We start from the raw sequence: 7546 nt of genomic DNA, 5'->3' as shown, positions 1-7546 counted from the left end.
TCAACAAATGTTTTCAACTTCTTTCTTTATTCTTAAACTAGTATTGTTTATTCTCTCTTCTTTTCTTTTCCCTTACTCTGCTACATAGTCTTTTAACCACACAGGAGGCTGTCTAGCCCGTGTACTCCTAACTGGCTCAAGCACAACATTCTTAGTGCCAGGGTTAACCTGAGCATCCTCTAAAGTAGTTTCAGTGTTTTCTGGAACCAGAGACAAGTGAGCTGCATTCCATTTCTTTCCATCGCTCAAAACATAAGTGCTTGGTCCCAGTTTTTTATTCAATATCAAAGGAACAGTGAACTTCCTTCCAGCCTTTGGTACATGCATTGGTGGTGGTTTAGTATGGAGCTATTTGTGTCTTTATTAAATACGAGAAAATAAAAGATCTGAGAGAGAAAAAAAGTTTGAGAGAAAAAGTTATCACACTGATAGAAAGAAAGCATGAGAGAAAAAATGATATTTGAGAGAAAAAGTTTTCATACCAATAGCAAAAAATAATAATATTTGAGACTAAAAAAAGTTTTGAGATAAAGTATTTTCTAATAGAACATAAAAAAATATATAAATTTGAAATCTGTAAAATTATTTCTGAGAAAAAAAAATCTCTCTCAAAATACTTTGAAAAAAAACTCTCAAATATATATTTTTTTGCTATCAGTGTGAAACAATTTTCTCAAAAAAAAAAAAAGTGTTTCTCTCGAAACGCTTTTCTTTGTTCTCGATGCAATTTCTTGATCTCATGTGAGGATTTTGCTTTCACTTTGAGAATTGTGTCATGGGCGGGGCCACGTTCCTATTGGCCAGTCGGGTGAGCATCGTCTTGTCTTGGGAGTCGAACTGAATCATTTCACCATTGTTCGGTTCACCTGCATAGATGCCTTATGGCTAGTTGAGCACGGACACTCAAATGTTTGGGTAAGATGATGACACACAGCTGGCTGAGCAAGTTCAGTATCACTGAAGATTAAACATTAAAAAATAGCACTCATATTCATCAATTAATGTGTATTATATTATTTGCTTGCTAATCGCTAGTAAAGCTAACCAGCCATCATTCTAGGTAAACTTGAATACTCACCTGGTATATACTATTTTTTAAATCAAAGGCCAAATGAATGTTTTGATTTAGATAGTTTCACGCCTTATTTAGTGAATAGTGAGCTAGTTTCTACCTTTGCACTTGCTAGCCTCAAAGCACCTGAAGAGTAACTGCTTGTTCTTACAACCTCCCGTACAACTTTCAACTAACGCTAGTATGCATGGAAGGTTGCAACCCTGTAGCTAGCTAACGTTAGAGAGTGATTGATATACCGTTTGAAAGTGTCCCACCTAGTTTTGTTTAAAATAGGCTTTGTATGGTTGTTGAACTACACATATAGCTACACTGCATGTGTATCTTGCAAACTCAGCTACACAGGGCTTATTCTAAATATTTTGTACCATCTAGCCAAGGTCTAGAGCTGACAAGGTAAATTGCAGGTCTAGGACTAACTCTTACATTAGCAACCCACAAATATGTTTGTGCCTGTACTGTCATGGTAATAATTTTTTCTTTTAAATCCCAGCATGGAAAACTGACCACAGGTAAGCCATTGAAAATGATTTTTAGTTAAGTACATTGGAGCAAGATAGTTATTTCAAATATGTTTGTACATCTAAACTAAAATCCCTTCCAGTTAAATACAGCTGAGACACAGGAGAGGGCACGGCAGCTACTTGCCCTAATTTCCTCAGTAATTCTTCCACAAGAACAGCGACAGGGCAGCCAGTGTGAAATGGCCAATTCCTCCCGGCCCACAAGAAGTCAGATTGAGTGCAGCTCAGTCCAGCATGAAATGGCCAGGTAGAGGTCCGACAGACACAGACCTGCCATCAGACATTTTGTTGGTTCTAGAACCAATTAGTTAATTTGACACCATAGATTTAGAACACTAACTGTTATTATTAGAACACTAAATCTATGGTTTTTAATTAACTTATTGGTTCTAGTACCATTGAGTTTTGTCGTGAGAAAATGTAAAATTTTCTAGGCAATGGTTAACCTGACGACGATTATACAAAGCCTAAACAAATAATTTAAACATTCAGTCCAAATAGCCTTATGCCGAAATGATATTAACCACCCTCAGGAGTGGCTGCCTAATATGCCTTTCCCCTGTAGGCTACTGCCATATGCAGTATCTGGCCAGACTGGTAATTTAACCCTTATCTCCAGTGGAAAGTTGCATCAGAAGCCTGATGATTATTTTGCTACACCACCTCAGACCCCAAACCCTTCTATTCTTTGATTTGGGAGGCAAAGCTAGAAAAGTAACTGCTTTTATCCACCAGATGGATGATTTAATTAAAGGTTGTATCAGCGATTTCAGGCCCAAACATAAATGATCACATTCATCTAATCTTTCCTAACAATCCGTTAGCTCCACAGACAGGGGGTGGGTGTTGTGAGGTTTTGCAAAACCTCACAACACCCACCCCCCGTCAGTGATTGGTTGGAACACTATTTATTTTGGTTCCCTTCTCGAGGCGGTAACTCGACATTACGTCAGCTAAGACGTATATGGGAACCCCTCCCTTCTCCACTTTCGCTGAAGTCTTATGGGCTAATGCCAGCTGGGGACAGCTGGCCAATTGATGCGAAGCATGCAAATACTGACAGGTTCGCGGGCAGTATAAATTGCATGGGTGTGGAAATTAAGTCAAAATCACGACTGAATGATAGAACAGCTGATCAAACGGTGACCACGGCGGCTAACGTAATGTCTCGTTCCCGCCTCTCAGGGAACCGAGGTTCCAATAATAACCGGAGACGTCGCCTTCTCGAGGCGGTAACTCAACATTACGTCAGCTATGACGTATATGGGAACTGTATTCAATCCCGCCGTGAGAGGAGTGAAGATAAGCCCTGAACAGAATCAATCACCCCCACACATAAGCAAGACAGGTCTAGCCAATGGCCGTGTCGCTAAGAGTGCTCGCATCTGATAAGCAGAACTAGACCAATGAGACATCTGCTCCGACCCTAACAAAATTTGCATATATACAAGCTCCAAGAAAGCAATCAATATACATCTGTAAAACCCTAAAAGGGCCCCGGCGCTCTGAGCATCAGTGTCACGCGAGGCTGACGGCTCAGCAGATAAGGCGGGCAGGGAACAACTTGTGCTCTAAAACGGCATATTGAGTGACTCAGGAACGGAACCCGGTCTCGGCCGGAGAGTGACATTCCAGTCGCCAGGTCTGAAAGAGATGCAAAATCGTTCGAAGCTCCTTTACGGTGGTAAAGATAGAGCCCTCTAATCTAGAGCTAGATCCCACGGCGGCACGGAGGGCGGCACAATCTCCTTTCTCCCCTGAGAAAACTGATTACCAGAGCGTGCTTACCGATCATTTGCCCGTCAACCGGTACATGCGTATACATGGCCTGCGTGGCAGAGTGGGTGCACGCCGATTGGGGTGCAACCCATGACTTCACCACAAGCTCTTTTTTGCGGTCTGGCAAAGGCTCGACTGGAGGAGCCAGGAGTCCAGCTACTTTTCACAGGCTCGTCAGGTGCGTTGCAAGCGAGACCCAGCTCCGTGATGGTCTTGCCAAAGACCCCTGGCGAGCTCCTCCTGGAGGTCTGCAGGGCCCTCTTGGTCGGGGCGGTCTGACTGATACGCCCGATCCTTTCCTGACGCCGAAAGGGACACGGAGTCGTCTTCCTCGCCAGTTCTGAAGTGGATGCAGTTCGCGGGGCGGAAGCTATCGTCTGCCAAGTCGACGTCGAACTCATCTTCTGGCGGGTGAGGGCCCACCAGCGTCTCGCTGGCAGCAGTGACTCTGGCTCTGAGGGCGCGCACTGGCAGTGGGCACACGTGTCGTCAGTGTGAGGCCCAGGCAGGTCACACAGAACTGGTGAAGGTCCTAGTCAGACAGTAGAAGCCATCAGATGTGGAGAGGAAAACAGGGTGAGTAGATTAATACTGCCTGCGAACCTGTCAGTATTTGCATGCTTCGCATCAATTGGCCAGCTGTCCCCAGCTGGCATTAGCCCATAAGACTTCAGCGAAAGTGGAGAAGGGAGGGGTTCCCATATACGTCTTAGCTGACGTAATGTCGAGTTACCGCCTCTCAGGGAACCGAGGTAACAATAGTAACCGGAGACTTTTTGAGTGGTTGGTGAAACCAATTGTTTTGTTTAGATGAATGTGATCATTTCATCAGCTTTTTTTATTTTTGAATAAAAATAGCCATTTTAAGAGGTTATATATTTCATATATATATATATATTTCATATATATATATATATATATATATATATATATATATATATATATATAATATACACACTTGTTATTTTATTAATGTTCGAACTACCTTTAATCATTGTTTTTTCAATTATACAGGTCCTTCCTTGGATTGTTCCAGAATGGTAGAAAACGGCCATCAACCAGTGTATCATGCCGCTTCGTGACAATGAGTAACAAAAAAAAAAACTTTTGATTTGAACATTTTTCTACTTTCGTCCAATAATGAACTGACTCCACTTCCATCAGATGAACTGGCCTTCATGCAGGCTGGATTGGGAAAGAGGATGTAGAGGTATGCAGAAGTGATCACATTGTAGTTGTGTAGTAGCAAATATCATTTTTGTCCCTTTAATGTGGACACTGTGTTCAGGGTGACATTGAAAATGTCCTCACTGTTTAACTAAATTCAATTGCTGTCTAAATAATATTTTATTTACTATGTAGTTGTCAAGGCTATTGTAGGCCACCTACCCAAAAATGGTGGAGCAGCAGGACCGGTGGCTGCTTTACAAAGCAGAAGGTAATGTAAAAATACTTAACTTGACACTTAATTTATGTAAAATAGGTAATGCAACAGAGAATGGTAACATACATCTGGGTCCCCAACTCCCTTATTACCTCTCCTAAACCTAATCACTAGCTGATTTTGGATTTGGTGAGCGTTCATCCAGGTGGGAGGTACACATTGGTTGTGATGTGCCACCCCCCTCGTCTTGAGCACCTCAAACTTCTTATTGATATATAAATTAAATAAGAATATTAAACTTATATAAATTCTATATTATTTGTTATTCCACATATCCATTTTTTCAATCATGTTTAATTTTACCAGGTGGAAATGGGAGGAGAAAAATGTCCGCAATACCCTTGGAGGCTGAGGGCTACACTGGTGCTATGCTTTGGAAAGTTTCAGGTGGTGGGAAAAGCACTCTTTACATAGTGCCTCTTCAGGATGAGTTGGACCTCTCACCACTCCCAGCAAATGCTCCAGATATTGCTTTGATGACCAAGGCCAGCTGCAAGCACTGTTTTGCAGAGATGCCTCTCCAAATGTTGGCTCTACATGACCATAAATGTGCTAGCCACACCAGCACAGACTTGGAGGTGAACTTTTTTTCTAGAATTTGGGACTTTAAATGTCTAAAATTAACTGTGTATGGATATCTTAAACTTGAAATGTGCTTTAATCTTATAGATTATATCTGCGCAATGTATTTCGTTTAAAGCACTATATAAATAAAGGTGATTGATTGATTGATTGAAAATAATAATCATTTTAGGTTATAGTTCAGTTATAGGTTCAAACAGGACATGTATCATATTGACCTTAAAACAAAATAGTTTATTCTGAGTCCATGGAGTAAAACTGTACATGAGGTTGTACTTAAAGCGTTAGTTCACCCAAAAATGTATGTCATTAATAACTCACCCTCATGTCGTTCCAAACCCGTGAAACCTCCGTTCATCTTCAGAACACAGTTTAAGATATTTTAGATTTAGTCCGAGAGCTCTCAGTCCCTCCATTGAAGCTGTGTGTACGGTCTACTGTCCATGTCCAGAAAGGTAAGAAAAACATCATCAAAGTAGTCCATGTGACATCAGAGGGTCAGTTAGAATATTCTGAAGCATCAAAAATACATTTTGGTCCAAAATTAGCAAAAACTATGGTTTTATTCAGCATTGTCTTCTCTTCCGTGTCTGTTGTGAGAGAGAGTTCAAAACAAAGCAGTTTGTGATATCCGGTTCATGAACGAATCATTCAGTTCACCAAATCAAACTGAATCGTTTTAAACAGTTCGCATCTCTAATACACATTAATCGACAAATGACTTAAGCTGTTCACTTTTTTAATGTGTCTGACACTCCCTCTGAGTTCAAACAAACCAATATCCCGGAGTAATTCATTTACTCAACAGTAGACTGACTGAACTGCTGTAAAGAGAGAACTGATGAACACCGAGCCGAGCCAGATAACGAACAAAAGACTGACTCGTTCTCGAGTCAAGAACCGTTTCTGTCAGACGTGTCTGATTCGAGAACCGAGGAGCTGATGATACTGCGCATGTGTGATTCAGTGTGAAGCAGACCGACACACAGAGCGTCTGAACTGAACTGATTCTTTTGGTGATTGATTCTGAACTGATTCTGTGCTAGTGTTATGGGCGCGGGTAAACCAAAGGCTTGAATCAAGGGCAATCATCACAAATGACGCCATTACGTCAAGCGCAAAAGAACCGGTTAACTGTTTTCTTCAACCGGTTTATTGAATCGAACTGTCAGAAAGAACTACGGGTGATCCGAACACCGATTCTTCACTCGTGAACGAGTCAGTCTGTTGTTCATTATCTGGCTCGGCTCGGTGTTCATCTTCAGTTCTCTCTTCACAGCAGTTCAGTCAGTGTACTGTTTGAGTCAATGAATTACTCCGGGATATTGGTTTGTTTGAACTCAGAGGGAGTGTCAGCCACATTAAAAAAAAAAAGTTAACAGCTTAAGTCATTTGTGGATTAATGCGTATTAGAGACGCGAACCGTTTAAAACGATTCAGTAAACTGGTTCAAGAAAATCTGGTTACATCGAATGATTCGTTCGCAACCTTTGAGCCATAGACAGTAAAAGAAATGGACACAGCGACCCCATTGGAACTCAATTGAGACAAGTGAAGCCCATTTTTAGCGTTTTTTAGCACTTCCGTTTCTGACACTCAGACTCAAACGAAGCTTGACGACGTCAGCAACCTGTCTGCCAGATGTAAATCTTCTAGTAGCTGTGTGTGCAAACTGCCATCGTTAATCTTGCAGAGACGGCGAGCTTGAGCGGGGAGTTCTTTGTCGTGAGTGAGCAGGAGTAAGTATTCTGATTAATTATTTTGTATAGTATTTTAAAATGTCACGCCAGTACGCCATATTAAGTTAATTGCCTGCGAGCTTCTCCTCCTGTCTGTACGGTAATGCAACAGAGAGTCGAGTGGTTATTACGCAATCGTTAGCCTATTTTTTACAAAAACTGTTTATACGGGGCCATAATGTAACATAAAAGGTAATGGAGCCCTTTATACATTGTCGTGTATCTTTAGAAATAAATAATGGACAAACAGAGTCTTTAAACGCCTCAGATGTAAAGTTATTCGCTGTCAAAGTGACGCCAAAATGAATGGGAGTCAATGGGAATGCTAACGCAAGTGAAGTTCTGCTAAAAGATGGCAGCCCCCACCCGACTTCAACTTCCGGTCGAGTTCCTTGCCCCTTGCTTT

Source organism: Carassius auratus, unplaced genomic scaffold (assembly GCF_003368295.1).
Source record: "Carassius auratus strain Wakin unplaced genomic scaffold, ASM336829v1 scaf_tig00025698, whole genome shotgun sequence".
NCBI classification, from domain to species: domain Eukaryota; kingdom Metazoa; phylum Chordata; class Actinopteri; order Cypriniformes; family Cyprinidae; genus Carassius; species Carassius auratus.
Note: the sequence above shows the minus strand (reverse complement) of the source record.